Source organism: Chamaea fasciata, unplaced genomic scaffold, assembly GCF_029207755.1.
Source record: "Chamaea fasciata isolate MVZ Bird 193981 ecotype frontalis unplaced genomic scaffold, bChaFas1.0.hap1 SCAF_10, whole genome shotgun sequence".
NCBI lineage: Eukaryota > Metazoa > Chordata > Aves > Passeriformes > Sylviidae > Chamaea > Chamaea fasciata.
The window spans coordinates 97,508-113,962 of record NW_027094095.1 but is presented as its reverse complement, the minus strand read 5'-3'; the positions used below and the strand labels follow the sequence as shown (position 1 = coordinate 113,962).

General features: G+C 38.7%; 1 long non-coding RNA gene across 4 annotated transcripts in view; it reads left to right on the top strand.

Annotated features, from left to right (window-relative positions):
• The window catches only part of LOC136294883 (uncharacterized), a 42,843-nt gene extending 26,624 nt beyond the window's left edge, over positions 1 to 16,219 (top strand). For 3 of the 4 annotated variants that reach the window (XR_010722505.1, XR_010722507.1, XR_010722508.1), the window contains 3 exons: positions 1,168 to 1,400; positions 14,532 to 14,658; positions 15,566 to 16,219. This is a non-coding gene — a long non-coding RNA (uncharacterized lncRNA). Of the gene's footprint in view, positions 1 to 1,167; positions 1,401 to 14,531; positions 14,694 to 15,565 lie in introns of all 4 variants that reach the window. The other variant, XR_010722506.1, reaches the window with a different exon arrangement.
• The last annotated feature ends 236 nt before the right edge of the window (positions 16,220 to 16,455 follow it).

Genomic DNA, 16,455 nt, shown 5'->3' with positions numbered 1-16,455 from the left:
CTCATTCTTGGCAAAAAAAGTAGGAGGAGGAAGGACAAATCTCACTCCCTCCACTTCCAAGGAGTGTATATTGTGTGTTGTATACTCCCTTGGGGTGTTTGCCACCTTTACTGAGGGTGAACTTGTAGAATTTATTGTAAACTTATTCACAAGAAATGTTGCGTGTACCTATTAGAGTTAGGGATTTGGCAAAGGTGAATTGTTTAAGTTGAAAATAATTTTTGGGTGTAACAGATCAACCTCTGCATACTACAGATAAAAATACTTGCAAGAACCTTTCCCTTTTTCATTTATCATTATGCACTGCTTCTGTTTACCATGGAATAGGCATCACAGGATGCGTTTGGAGAGGAGCGTGCTTTTCCGTAAAACAACAAGGAATATTTTACTTTTGAAAGAGAGAGACAAAAACATGCCATTTTTTTTAATGGCGTGTTCTTAGTTATCAGATTAACAACATTTTTGGAGGGGTATTCAAGCAAGTATTAAGCGTAAAACATACAAATAAATGTACACTTACTTTTAGCAACCCCTTAAGAACAAGAGACTTATCTTAAAGTAGGATCACTTTCCTTCTGGGTGGATCACCTTTAGGTATTCCTCCAAACAAGCTGCAGCTGTCCCCTATTGCACTGGCAGGGGCAGCTCTGGGCCATGGTGCTTCCCCAGGAGTTTTTGGCGGCTGACTCTTGCTTAGGTAATTTAGTAATTGTGCTGCCACCTTCAGGATCCCCAAAAGGTCTGTCTCCCACATACCTGCATGTTGCAAGACTGTATTTCATTTCCATATGTTTCTCTTTTCTGTGCATGATTGATCTTTGTACAGATAAAGTAGGGGTTTTAGCACCTGTTAATTAATTAATTAAATGGTGGATGTACTGATGTAATCTCTACAAAATGTTTCTGTTCGATACTTTGGAGACTTCTGTTTTGCTTGTGTGATCTTTACTATTTGAGGGAAACTTTCAAACTCCTGATGGGCCTTGAGTTATTTTTATTTCTTGGACAGACCGTGCTTCTCTTGTCTTTCTACTTCTTGTCCCCTTAATTTTAGCCCCTAGAGGGCTAAACTTTACAGTTTCATTATATAAATTATAAATATTTCAGTTTATAATAATAGAGATGTTTATTGTATATTTTTATATAATTTAATTTTGTCCCATACAGGATTAAAATTTGGACGGTGAGTGCTACTCTTCAGGAAAACGTGGTGATGGAACAAACATCAGGAACAAACTTCAGGAAAACCTGGTGATGAGGTGCAGCTGGCATCAATCAAGGTTTCAGTTAGAGAGAGTGGAAGCACCTGCAGTTGGACCAAGTGCCTTCATCAGAGCAGCAAGTTCCAGAGCTCCTTCACTGTGGCACCTTCAGGCTTGGTGGTAGGAGAACCTGACACGGTGAGTATACAGCAATGACACCTGAGCTTGTAGAGTCTGTGGGTGAGTAAAATTTGGTATAAGTGTGGATGTTTTATAGAACAACAATGTTGTAGCTGATCTGTCAGACACAGTAGACTCAAAGTAAGGGCTTGGAAGTGACTCTGTAAGAAGAAATGGTTTATAAAACAGGGTAAAAAAAGTGTGAGCTGGCTGCTGAAGATTGATAGCAGAGATTTTTTTTTGTCTTGGTTGTTGCAATAGTGATTCCATGTGGTATATTTTGATGCTTTTCAGTTTAGATTGCTATACAAGTAAGAAGTTTGTCTTGCCCTGTCTTTGGGCAGTTTTATGGCCATGATACTTAGTAAATGATGAGCTTTTTTATGCTGATTTATACTGTTGGCTGGGGATTATTTGTAGGGTTTTTTTTCTGCTTGAGGTCTCAACCATTAACAAACAAACATATGCTGGACTTCTGCTTTGTACATAAACATCCAAAGTGGAAAAAGGCCTTTGATATTTCCTGTATTTCTGTTCTAAAGTAGATATAAGTGGTACAGTTTTGGGGGTGGGTGACCCACTTCTTGAGGATTTTATTTTTAGAGGTTGGATTTGACTTGGTTGATATTACTTTCAACATCTAGATTTTCTATTTTGGCATGTATTTTCCATGTTGACTTAAATTATCATAATGTCAAAAAGTCAATATGCTGTTGTAGAAGTAAGGAGTTTTCCTGAGTACCTGATTCTAGGGAGAAGAAATAGAAGAAAATAAGTAAATACTGTTGCAGTTTGTCTATTTAAAAGCTCTTTTCAATATATTTTTTTACCGTGTTGATTGCTGAGTTTAATCATAGTCTGAATATATTTCAAACCTTCTCTCCAGTTTTAGGAAGCTTGGAGATGGCAATTTCAATATTACCTCATCTTGTTGGCATGGTTTCTTTCCAGGAAGGCTAAATGGTACATCAGAATCTACTTTGTTTTTCCAAAAGCATCAGTACTTTATGGTAGTGTGGAAAAGTTCAAATCATTACTGTGCCAACCCGTCACAAGTAATTTTTTGGCAAAATGAATCCATACCAACAAATGGTTTCAATCGATTTCTTATGCAGATTCTGCAGTAGATGTGCAGATCTGTTGATTAGCTCAGCCTGTTGGAAGAGTGGGGTCTGCCCCATTTGTTGTCCTTGGGGACAGTCATGGCTGGGTTATTTCTGTGGGCCTGTCAGCTCACAAGGAAATGCCCTTCAGCTCTTACCCTGACTTCAATCAGCATGAGGAACATCATGACATAATAGTTGCTTTTTTAAAATGTTTTTAATGTATTTGTCAACTTGTACTGGTGCTGCATGAATTCATTAGGAGTCTTTATGGAATGCTGAGCAGGGTTGTGGTAAATGAGTTTTGCAGGTGTGTATTGGTGGAATTGCAGTTTGCCCTGCAGTGTGTTTTAGTCTCCTTTGTGAGTGTTTCCCCACCCCTCACCGGGCTGTAATATGTATAAGTGCCTAAGTGAGCAGTTATTTACCTATGGCAAGTCTGTTGTACATAAACTCAGGAAATTGTACACCTCCTGGCTCTATTTACCTTGATCTTATTCTATAAAATATTCATGCTGATAATCTGTGCAGCTCAGAGGCACTGAAAGATGATGCAAAAAGAGGAAATACTTGCTCTGAACTCTATGGAGGCCCTCAGGAGTCACTCTGATTGATGTCTAGGGATTTCACAAGGATTTGACATGCTTGATCTTTAGCTTGTAATTAATTGTCAGAGCTGCTATCAGCTTTAGAAATGGGTTTCTACTAACTGGCCAAAAATAGCAATTTGGGCTTTGAAACTGTTGCCTTTTATGTGTGAAGTCAATTGCACCAAGAGCATTTTCTTTTCACGAGTAACAAAAAGGATCCTGTTCTGTAATGTCATCGCATTTGTTAGAAAATGTTAGCACCTCTCATTTCGCAAGCTTTTTTTTTGTACACGGCAAGGATGCATTAAATTTAGTCACGTGCAGAAAGAAATCTGCAACTGGATACTCCTTGTAAAGGCACTAGATATGTGTGATTTCTCTGTATTTTAACACTTATTTGATTTCAATATATTAAGCTGGTCAGATGATGAAAGGGCTCTTTGGCTATTGAAAGTCCTCTTGCCACCTCATCTCTCCTACTGTCAGTGTATGCCTGATAGTTAATCATAGCTTGAAACTGGTAGAGTTTCAAGCTATTTCCCCCCCCCCCCCCCCCCCCCATTTCCTTCTTGGTTGCAATCAAAAGTACTGATTCTATTAGGGGAGCCTTTCTTTCTGCAAGTAAATCGGTGTTTAGTGAAGAGAAAATGCATGGCAGTGGTGGAAACTTAGCAGGGCTTCCTGCTCCTGCTGCATTGCTCATCATCTCATTCATCCATGGGGAAGGAGGGCAGTGTCTCTCTTTAGGATATCATGGCCTGACTCAGGGAGATTTACCTGGTGGTCCCACCCCAGAATGGTCCATAGGAAGCCTGGCAGGCTGCCAATTTCTTCCTTAGACCAAGGAATCTAAGGGACTAAAACCAGGAGAATATGTTCTGTCTGTGTTACATGATAGACATGAGCAATGTGTTATCACAGAGATGTGACAGGGACCTTGTTAGGCCCAGCAGATGTTTTAGTCCTGGCTCTCCTACTCTGAATATGAGAGCTGGAAACATGCTGGTAGTGTAGTGCACATCCTCAGAGGACGGAAGGTAATTTGACAGCTCACTTTAACCCTCTTCAATAATGTTGACTCTTCTGACACCTGTTTGTTGAGAATGTGGCTTCTCATGTGGAAAACTGAGCCTTCTTGTAGTAAAAATAAGGATTTCTTTTCCTGATTTGGTTTTATTTTTTTTCTGGCTTAGGTTAGAAGAGAGAAATATTTGAATGTAGCATTGATGTGTTTAATTTCTAAGCTTTATTTGGAGACTTTGAAAAGGTGAAAATATGTAAGCATTATGGAAGGAAGTGTTATTGTTTGATGCATTAAACTGTTCTTTTCTTTCTGAGAAGCTGTGTTTTTAGAGATACTAGGCAGCACTTTTTCCTTTAGCAGTAAAAGAGTCCTTCTGCCTGTCTCAAGAGAAGCCAAAAAAGGTCAGATAAGAACTGTTTAGATAAGATAGGTGGCATTTCTGTCAGTTCTCAATAGCGGGGGAACCAGATGAGGAGGTGCACAAAACTGAAAACAAACAAGTAATGTTGCTCTGTCCCTGTCCCCCAAGTCCAAAAAATCCTCTCAATGCCCTCAAGCTGCTGTCTTTGTGAAGGGAATCTTTTCTCTTGAGTGGAAGTTTAGAAAATGTTTTGTTGTACTGGTTATGTTAATTAAAGCGATCTTTGTTTTACAAGACAGGAATTCAGAGGGCTGTCCTGCTCTGCATAATTACCTGCCACAGCAAAGAGAATGTATTAAGATGGGAAACTGAGATTGGTGTAAAATTCTGTCTTACCTGCAAGGTATATCAGCAGTGTATTTCATAGAGCTTGATTGTATCCAAGATTTCAGGGGGCTCCTGGTGTCAGGTGAGAATCCTTCTTTATGGAAAGCACTTGTTCTTTTCCTATTGATATTGGTGAGCCAAAAATATTATTTTTTGTTGCTTCTTGTAGCAAACCAAGTGTGAAATGTGAGATGTAACAGCACTGCCTCAGCCTCTCTGGCAGCCTCATGCAGTAGCCTGCTTTTAATATTGGTTAGTAAGATGACAGCACTTTGCTGCCAGTCTGGGAGGTATCCATGTAAGGTGGGTTATCTTTGCTCAGGTACCTGGATTACAAGAGATACAAACAATGCATTCAAGAATTTGGGACATCTGGGACATTTTATCTTGCTCTTGGAGAAAAAGGTCAAATGCTCCAGAGCCTGTTTTTCTTAAATAGCAGAAAATCCCAACATGGATTGAGGATTTGACCCCCATTAAAATACATCACTTCAGGTCTAACATAGCTATGTGGTTTTAGCTGTGTACATAAATACATAACTGCAGATGAATATTTAAGCACTCCGAGTGTAAATATAAATACGCAGATGCACATGCTAGGCGTAATCATGCATGGCTACAGCTGCAGAGAAAATGAGCAGCAGGCAAAGGACTTTCTGATACAATGAAATTAATAGCTTTATTAAGATCTTAGTTCCTCATTAAAAATACTGAGAAGTAGAACTTGTATGAAAGACTAAAGCTGGGACTTCAAATTAATGTATATGGATAGTCAATATGAACTCAATTCTGAAACATAAGAGTGCCTATGGAGGTCTGTTGAACTGTGTTCATATATATCACTGTTTTTTCTTGTCCCAAGTTTTTTTTATTTGGGTTTGCCATTGTGCATTTTTAGGAAGGTTAATATTTAGTGCAATTTAGAAGTCCTGAAGAAAACAATTGTTTTAATACAAGACATTTCTGCCATTGTTTTATGACGAAAAAATGATCTTGTGTCAATGGTATGGACTCTTATCCTCCTGCTTCAGTGTTCAATTATTTTGATTCTTCTAAATTTTCAGCATCATGTGCATATGAAATTGGTCTCTTAAGTGATAGATATTTTTGAAGGTTTGCTCAATTATGCTTTCAGATTTTTCATTCACCTTCTGTTGGCTTGGCTGGGTCTGCATACACAAGTGCATGAACTGAACTATCATTAGCAAGTTCAGTTTTTCCTCTTCTGCTCTTTGTGGCCTCTGAGTTTTTCTTGTCTGCTGTCTTTACAAACCAGTTTTTCTGCAGGATCACTTTAAATCACCTGATGTAACAAATCTGAGTGTGACAAATGTATGCATTAGGGAATGTGTCTTGCTGGTTGTGGCCATCAAAATAGGTTTCACGTGGTAGAAATTTGATAGTATATCTACAGTTCTCAAATCTTGCTTTTGCAAGAGTTCAGTTTGAGTTCAGTTTTTTAACAGTTTCAATGAGTTACTGACTAGCTGGCATCTAAAAAATTTGACTTTATCCTCAGAGGCCACTGTAGGATTTGCTCTGATAAATACTTGTCCAAACATCCCCATTGTCTTTTCTTCAAGACATAAAATGTGTCACAGGGTCTTGTGCCTATTATCTCCCACCTAGATTTGTTTGGTTGTTTTTTTTTCTCCTTTGAGAGAAACTTCGATCTTTTTATTCATTGACCTGGTAAATACTTTATCAATGTATTAAGGTCCTTTTATTAGTGTGGATTTTTTTTTTAAAGTTTAAAATAAAAATCAGGGAAATATTCTAATTGTATGATTTATATGGTTGGTTCTACTCCAGAAGAAAGCTTAATTGTTGAAATATTTCTGAGTTCCTGTGTTTTGATTTTTTGAGTGGTCTGTGCTAATTCTTGAGCAGAAACTTGCAGAAGAGCTTCAGGATTGAAGGAGAGCAGAACTGACACAAAGTAAAGCTCTCTTGGGAAATCTTATGGAGGTTAAGCAAGTGCAGCAGGATTTGAGCAATGCTGCTTAGTCCATTTGTTCATGTGTGGATCCCAGGGTGGAGGAGACTGGAATTGGGAGCCAAGCTTGCTTAGAGATGTGTCTGTGAGAGAAGCCAACTGCAATCTGCTGGTTTCTGGTGACTTTAGAGGTACCTGTCCAGTGTTAGTCCTGTCTTGTACTGGAGCAAACTATTGATCACTTGGCCAAAAACATTTTGCTGCTTTAAAGAACTTCCCCAAACTTTAAGGAATAGTGGGACTGTCATTAAGAAAGAGATATAATTCCAAGCACTTTATCTTGGTTTTAAATGCTGACTTCATGGGGTTTTTTCCCTAAGAGTAGGAGAGCTTCAGGTAAGTCTTGAAACTGCTGGTGGTTGATAGGCTTTTATTTATTTAATCAGAGCAGTGCATGTTACAGAACTGATAGCAAAGGGATCAGGACTGGAAATAGTTTCTACTAGAGATCAACATGCTGCTGTGCTGTTGGGAGAAAGTGGAGATTGTTTTGCCAGCACCATCTGGGAACCTCTGCTTGGCTGTATGGTAGACAGATCTTTCGTGAATCAGAGGAGAATTGCCTTTGGAATAAAGCCTCTTGGTGGCAGGTTTTTTTTAATCTGCTGCACTGACAGAATTGCTCCATCTTGTCCTCTTAATGCAACCGTGTGTGCCAAATCTGCCTGAAGGGATCTGTATCCAGGAGAGAAGGAAATGATGGTGCCTCTGAAAGGTGCTTGCTTTCTTTTGTGAGACAAAATAAACTTTTGGTGGCTTTGTGGGGCTGCAGCTGGCACTCTTGGGTTATATATTCTTCTTATATAAATGTAGTATACACTTTATTGTTAGAGGAAAAAATAGAAATGTTAGCTATAACTTGCAGAGGCAAACAGCGTATGCTGTGTGTATAATTGTCAGTTTCCTTAAAAATAATGTTTCAGAGTCTGTTGCTCCTCAAGATGGGGGCAGAGATACCAGAGTGCCCCTGATGGGCTTCAGGGGTGGAGGGATGGATGCAGCGTTTGCCTGTGGAAAAGGTGGGGTGACGAATATATTGAGTTGTATGAAATAGCATTTACAGAACTTGCAAATAAGAGCTTAAGCTGTTCAAGCTTCCTGCCCTGAAGTGTTTGTGATTTAGTCTCTCCTCTCTGAAGAGCACTTAGGTAGTTTTTTTTTCCCCTGTGTGGGGCAAGGTGGTGAAGAAAGAAGCAGATATGAAGAGAGCAAATTGAACAGCCAATATTGCCAACAGCAAGTAACATCTTCAAAGTTTACCTGCAACTTGTAAATTAAAAATGCCAACTCTTCCTTGTGCTGAAGTCAAGCAAGCAGCCACCAAACATACACCTGATGACTGCCAGGAGACATGGCAGACATTTTAACTGGTACCTTTTTCCAGAGGTCTTGAATTAATATACTTCCTTGAATGATCCAGGAGTATTTGTACACAAGTACTGAAGGCCATCTGCAGTTGCTTAAAGTATTTCCAGTGTTCTTCTTTACTTCAGCTCCAAGTTGGTTGGAACCAATATTCTATCTACCTTTGGAAAAAATGTAGTAGATTCCAGCAGAAATTAAATTTCTCTATGGAAATACGAGTGAGGAAATTGAGGCTTGAAAACACTCCAATTCAATTGTGATTGAAGTTCAGTCACAATTTGAGCAATGAGTAACACACTGGAACGTTCACATCTAAGTAGCATCTGATCTTGTAGGGCTTGGTAACATATTAGGGAAGATTTGAATGGAATCCAGGTGTTTTTGGGCAGTGACATTATTCTGAGGGAGTTTTAGATTCTCTTAGGCACCAGTAGTACCCTAGTACAGCTCCTGCAGGCAGTGGTCTTGTTTCAAATACTTCAGAACTTCGTTTGCTTTGCTGAATATGGAGCAATGTGGTATGAGGAGAAGTGGGTGCAGTTTGAAATATTATTCCCGTATTTGTGGAATTTATGTTATGCTGGGGAAGAGCCACCAAAAGAACTGTTAGACAAACAATGAAAATAGGCAATAAATTGTGGATTTTTGGTGTAGCTTGTCTCCCTGTTGAGATAAAGAAATATTTCCAGATAATGTAAAAAGGGGCGATGATCTTGCTGCTGAAGTACTCTGCCTGCAACAGCCTTCAGGGCACAGTGCTGAGCCAGATCATCAGTGCCATTTTGTAGCCTGTGGTTGATAATCCAGGTTTCTTATTTTCAAGGGATTGCTAAAGAAAGCGTGCCTGAATTCCTTTAAATATTTGTGGTGACCAGTAGTTAAACAGGAGACTGTGCACTTGCAGATGTCAGTTGGAGAACTCCATATTAAGGAAGTTGAAAATGACTTTAAATACAAATATGGGACTTGGATGTTGACAGAAGTGCTGTAAAAAGCATTAAATGTTGGGAGCATTTAGAAGACATGAAGGCATCAGGGGCAAGTAAGGAGCAGTGGGAAATGTCCCTGTGGCTCGTGAGAGCCTTGTGAATGGGCAGGAATGTTTAGAGCATGACTGAACATCCTGAATTATGGGAAGGCATTGTATCCTGTGTGCTTTGTTTTGATAGCCGCAAGAACACTATCAGTACTAAGGAAATATTCAAGTGAAAGCACTACTGGAATAGTTTCAGAAAGTAATAGTCAGAACAGAGGATCTTGTAACCTTTCAAATCCTATTTTGTTGTATGACACTTCTTTGGATGGGAATGTTTTAAAATTGCTCTTAAGTACACAAAAATAACAAAACCTATCCAAACAAGCAAACTCCATGTACTTTTACAAAAAAACCCCAAAAACCTATAAATAGAAGCCTCCCATCAAAGCGGTGAAAATATTATGATAAAGAATTCCCCCATGTAGAATAGCATTTCCAGTAACAAGAACTAATTGCTTAGAGCACCAAACAAATAATTAGTTTGTAGACAGAATCCAGAAATGCAGATCATTATGTGCTATATCTTTGAAGCTGAGTGATATTTTCTTCTGATCATTAAGAGCATATACACAAGCTATTTATACAGCTGGTGCTAATGACTTAACCTAAACTTGTAATCAGTCAGACTTTTCTTTGGCAGTGTATCTGGTTTAAGGATAAATGAGTACAGGTGGTTGCAGAATTAGAGCTCAAGAAGCAGAGCATTAGTAAGTGTTCAGCTGGTCTTGATTGAGCCACAGTCAAGAACAAAAGACCCCTATGAGCAATTACAGAAATATTGTTTCATAATTCTGACTGGTAGATAAACTGTGCTTAATTGTTTATGGTAACACAGAATTGGTTTTGTTGTCTGATTGCTAGCCTTAAAATATAATCCAGACTTTGTAAAATTTAGTTTTGTTGTTGCTTGTGACCCCTGTAAATCTGACATTTATAGGTCCATTTCTGTGAGAAGTCTTCCTCAATGATTCTAAGTTTGTCCAGACTGTATGAATGATAATGTTAGTATTTCCACCTTGCTGTCTTTGTGTCTGAGGAAGGGTTCATAGGTTGTAGTTTTAAAGTTAGAAAAATGTGCATTTTTAAAGTCTAGACAATGTCTGAGTAGGCTGAAGCCTGAGAGAATCCATGATCTCCTTGGTGACTGGCAGCAGGAGTGACAATTAACTCCAGCTGTGTCTGTGCTTTTGTGGAATTGATACCTTCTTGCTAAAGACAGGAATGAGATCATCACCATGTTTTCTTAGGCTTTTGAATGGTAACCACTAAAGGTCAGTAGTGTGCTGGATTATGCTTGAATCACTCATGATCTAATGCTTTGCATCCAATTACCAATCTCCTTAAAAACCTTTTCCATGCAGTCCTGAATTACTCTGTTTTTTAAAGGGCTGCTGTTAAATACTTAGGCTGCTGGCAGACGATGCCACTGTGAAAAGAATAATTTTTTTTCCCTGTGGCCTCGTTCAAGTAGTCCTATTTAAGAGTCCTGGAAGACATGGCTTTTGCCCAATCAATATTCACTTCCAATTTTCTAAGTGCCTAAAAATCTGACAGCATCCACTGTGACTCGTACGTGAACTCTTTGAGAGGGTTGGTATGCAATAATAGATGCTTCTGGGGTTCCTTAGTAATTAAAATTTGGTGGAAAACCCCAAACCAAAACCAGTAAACAGTACCAGTAGAGTGTGGGTTGATTTTTGTTTTTTAATGAGTCCAAAATTAATCCTCACATGTTTTATGGCTAAAGATCTCTGAAGAATTGGGCAGTGATGATGTAGAACACCAAGAGTAATTAAATCAAAGTAAAATTCAGAAGGAAAGGAAAGGTTTAAACTGACAAAAATTACTCTCTTGTGCTCCTGATTACAGCAGATTTTCCAGAGTATATAAAACTGTATTGTACTTTCTTCAGCATAGGGGCAACTCAATTTCGAATCAACAGTGATGGACTTGGGGAATACTAAAAGGTATTTTAGTATTGGTTTCCAAATGATGGTAAATTGGAACAGTGGATCAGTTGCCACTAGCAGGAATTGAATTCGAGGGTGTAACAAGTTGCTTTTTGGCTTGCTGAAGCTTTTTTTTCTGTTTACCTTGTGCCTGATGTGCTGCCTGTGTTCTGGTCTTTAATGCAGCTGCTTTAAACGTGCTACTGGCAAGACCACTGCAGAATTCAAATACAGTGATTTTACAAATGCTTTTACCTTTTAGCTGTCCCCTGTTCTGCTCATCTTCTTGGAAGGCATGACTTTGCTTTTATGAACTGTTTCATGTCCTTATTTCTCTGGTTCTTATGTGTCTGTAACTGGATTTGATTTGCTGTTTGAATTTGGGGTATAGAGAAGTTAAGGGAGTGTTTTTAAAAAACTATTAGTTCTTACAGATTTCTAATTCGAAGGGATGCTTTGCATACTTGCTCTACTGTTACTGTTTAAAAATTTCACATTAGTTATAACTGTTGATGGAAATCTGTTTTTTTTTTTTTAACTGAACAATAAGCCATGAGCTGATGCAAAATGCCTGTTCTGCTGCATTTCTAGCTCTGAAATGGTACAATGGTATTTTGAATGTAAATTGAATTTTACCATGGAAAAAGCCAGTGGACTGACAGCTATCTTTCATGAAGACTATAGTTTAAATAGCATAGTTTTTAGAGAGAGTTTTTTAACACTTTCTGAAGCTGGCCTTGCACAATTATGCTGCTGTACTCAATTAGGCGATAACAGAAAAATTTGGGACAGCTTTTTATACTGCTAGACTATCATAAAAGTTGTGCTGATGCCTCTTTGAGAGAGAGGATTTCAGAGCACAGAAAGGAAAAGCTTTTAACTTCTCAGCTTTCTGGGATAATTTATTGTCCCTCTTGATAGCGTTGTAAAAAAGGAGAATGGGGTACTTTTGATAAAAATAAATGTTGAGGGAGTACTGATACATGACTTGGCATAGGCAACTTGTACCTTGATCGAGTGGGAAGCTTTTTCTCCCCACATGTTACCTGGTCTTTAGGCCAGGTGGTTATTGAGAAGGACTCATATACACCACAATGGAAAGACTGTTTTTCCTCTATTCCAGTATGTTTTGAATCATAGTGGCAGCACTCAAAACCTGCTGTTGTGCGTGGAGGTTTTGATTCTGATTAGCTTTTCACACGTGGCTGTTTAAGGTGAGAAAGCCTGTTTAAGACTAAGATTTCTGTCGCGTTTTATCCTGAGGTCTTTTTCCCCCTGTAAACTCCATTTTAGTCAAGTCATTTCATTGCCCTGTGAGTGTCAGAAGCCAGAGTGAAGCCATTGTTGTCTTTTGCATCAATGCTGTTGGCAGTGTGTAACTTGAAGCAGAAAATGTATCAATTGAAACTTCTAAGGTCTAAACTTCTAAGGTCTATGGGTAGACCCCATATTTCACTGGTCTTGTAAACTAAGGTGAGTAGGAGGGGCAATTACATATTCAGAAAGGGGTTGACCTCACCTAGTGCTGTTGATGGCTTGAAATTTAAGCTGCTGTAAATTCTTTAGTCATCCTAGCAGCTGTTGCTTCTGGGTCTCTGCTAGGCACGTACAGTAGTCAGTGTCTCTTGGAATACTAGTACAGTGCTGTGTTGGAAGTGGCTTTCTTCCAGTCCCAGACCAAATCAGAAGCATCCAAGAAGTCACACTGTGTCTTGCCAGAAGACGTCAGCCTTGTGTACGTAATGTAATGTGTGCAGGAGACAGCGGCAGTAACCCTCCCACGGGTTTGCTGTCTCTCTGCTAACCCCACTGAGCTGCTCCTGGAGCTCTGTGAAAAGCAGCTCTTGGATGAAGCTTTGTCTTGAGGCTGCCAGGCACTGGCCTAGGTGTTGCTCACAGTGCTGCCTCTCTGTGCTGCTTGAGACAGAAAATGTCAACTCCGTGGCAAGGTACCCAGATAAACTGCCTTGTATGGTCCTAACAGTGGGATGATAACCTGATAAAAAAATCTTTTTCCTGTGTCCTGATCTGTTGTGTGCCACTAATGACCTTTTAATAGTTGTAATATAGGGGAAAAAAAAGTTATTCCTCTTTAGCACTTCCAGCTGGTTAATAATTTTTCAGAGCTAAGACAGCAACATGCAGCAAACAATTTAGGTTTTCAATATATAGTTTGTTCCTTCCAGTAAAATTCTTCTTGGAGGGGAGGGTAAGATTATTTTTTTTTGGAGTCCCTGTCAGATTGGGTGAGAATGCAGCTGACATTTGTGTCAGGAGGGGGATCTCTAACAATTTACAGATATTGAACCTAGTACAATTGGATCATTCAAGCAGCATTATTTTATGATGCTCTGTCTGAAATTGTTAATTTTTGATAATCCAATGAATATAGGATTTCTTAATATAACCTTGATCTGGGGGGGAAAAACAGCCTCTCTTCCTCCAGAAAAATATGCCTGCCTATGCACCCTGCTCTTTGTGCATGTAATAGTAAATTGAAGGTCATTTTACTGCAGTGTGGTTCATCTCTTTGATCTTCACATTTTCTGGTAATGGCAGATTCAGAGAGGTGGCTGTCACTGCATGGCAAGGTGAACAAAATTGATGTGTACCATGTGATATGGCAAAAATGTGGCTACAAAAGCATCTCTTGACCTCCAAGTTGAGTAGGTTCTGTATTTTATGTCCTATGCAATCATTAGCTTCAAAAATGCATTATGGTATGAAAAGGCACTTCAGAATATTAACCACTAGGACCAAGGATATCCTGTGTTCTCTATTGCTGTCTTGATGTACATGAGTGACTGTGGGGAACATCAGCTTTTGGAGAAGGAGAAAATTGACTGTTGAGGAAACTGAGCATCTTAAAACCTCATGGGCTGTTGGTTGCCTTTTTTTTTCCTTTAACCTTAAAAGCTGTCTTGTCAAAATCACACAAAATTCAGATTTATTTTCTTGAGTTGCATAGGTAACAGACTCTAGACTGACTGATGTTTCAATGACTTTCAGAGAGAAAGAGAGCAAAGAGACTAAAAATCTCTCTGAGGACACAAAGCAGTCAGGGACCTAATGAAAAATGAAGTAAAACACAGGCTAACCATCCTATAGCAAAATGGGAGAGCCTTATGTGGGATTTGTTAATATATTAATTTCAAAGCAGGGAACTGTAATAAGAGAGAGAGAGGGTAGATTCCATGGCTTTTCTGCTCTGCAGTTCAAATCAGAAGCTCTTGCTGTTCATTTTAAGCACTCCAGAACTAAGATTTAGGAGTAACAAGGGCTAAGTAGAAGAGGACAAGACATAAATGGTTCTGTATCCTTTTTGTTTCATTTCTCAGGTTCTCTGATGGATACAAGACAATAGGCCAAAGTTACCAACTGTGGAATCTAGGCTGAACTTGAATTATGAAATTGTTGTGCTTGTACTGTCAGAACCTTCTCAGAGCATCGCTACCATGTGATTGGGTAACACCATTTCTGCTGGGCACCCTCATGGCCAAGTTACTATCTATCTATCTATCTATAAGTTGCTTTCACTATCTCACACATGACAAATATATACATAGACAGTGGGAGATTATATACTGAGTCTGTGACAGAGATGTGTTGCAGAATTGAACCCAGTTATTGGTTGATGCTGTTGTGTTTTCCTGTGCAGCACTGGAACACCCTGTCTCACAAAATAATGATTTGATGTATATGTAATTTTGGCTAGATTTTGTAAACAAGCAATGCTTTCTGTATCTCTGAAATGTTTATGAAATGTGCCACAAAAATTGCTTTATGCTGGTTTTTTCCTTCAGCCATCCCAAAGAATTATTGCAGAAGTTGAGGATCAGCCCAGAGGTGTTTAATAGCTTTTAAAAAACTCCGTTGTCTTCCCTGACAAGGCCTCGAAGTTAATGGAACAAGAATTGTTTACGGTTTAGTCTAATGTTTTCATTCAGATAATTTGGTAGAGATAGGCGTTAATGGTTTGGTCAATAGTATTTTAAATGTTAGCACTGACAGTTATAATGATGATTGGGTGTGGGGGCTGTTCCAGAACGATGAAATGGGTTGCCTGCAACAAGCAATTCTTTGTCACAGAATAGGACTCCTTTTCCAGAACTCCGCACATTCTCTGTTGGCTTTGTGATATGGTAAATGATATATTGAAACCAAATGAGGTATTGCTGCTGAATCCATGAAAGATGGTTTGCTTGCATTTTCGGAACTCCTTTGAGAGGTTTGCTTACTGCATAGATACAAATAATTCTCAAAAATGGATTTCCTGTCACATGTGTAGTGTCTTTGCTGCTGAACCTAGTTATCTGGCTGGTGTTGATTTTAGTTAAGATTTCCTTCTTCTTTCTTTACTCTTGTTATACAGGTCAAGTCATTTTTTGAGTCAAAATCAGAGGAGAGTTCTCAACTGCGTTGCGTAAAAGAGGCAATTGACACAATTCAGCTCAAGATCCGGTGGATGGAAAGAAACTTGGCAAAGCTACAAGAACTGCTGTAGTACACATGATACTGCGCTGTGTTGGCCATTTAAGAGCTCTGTCAGCAGTTACTATGTTTATTTGCAAAAGCCAGGGTGAAACCAGGCATCTCTGCAACATTGCACTATTAAAGAATCTAGATAGCTCAGGGTACGTCTCAGTTGAATTTTTAGTTTCCTTGAAGCATTTTGAGCAATATGCACGTATTTACCCTGAAACTGTTTTCATCTATAGACCAAATATCTGCACGAACGAACGAATCTAATTTTATATGTGAAATTTACGCCCTTTCCTTTGGAGTTGTGTTAGAGTTTCTTGTCAGTGCATTAATACTGAAGGGTAAGGAAGAAAGAGTTACTGTGAACTGTTACTTCTTTGCAGACTGCTCACTGAGCAGTAGATTTTTTTCTTAATGCGAAACTCCATGCGGTTTCCACATTTGTAGATACAGAAGCTGTTGTGAAACAACTCTATTTCAGATATGGAAGTAGTAGTGAATGTTATAAAGTTCAAGAGGCAAAATAAATACAATTCCAATTCTATTGAAGTTTAGAGTTTTTATTTTCACAGTGTTCTTTAGGAATTACACAAAAAAAAACACAAACCAATGTGTCTTTTCTGAATTCATGCAAGCATATTTAGAACTGTTGTTAAATCATGGAATGAGAATTGCAATCAAGTATATTCTTGGAGTTTTTATACAGTCATGTGTTATTACTTTCATTCCACCTTTATTTTAAATCTTTGAAATTCTACAGAAATACTGTTTCCATCTTTG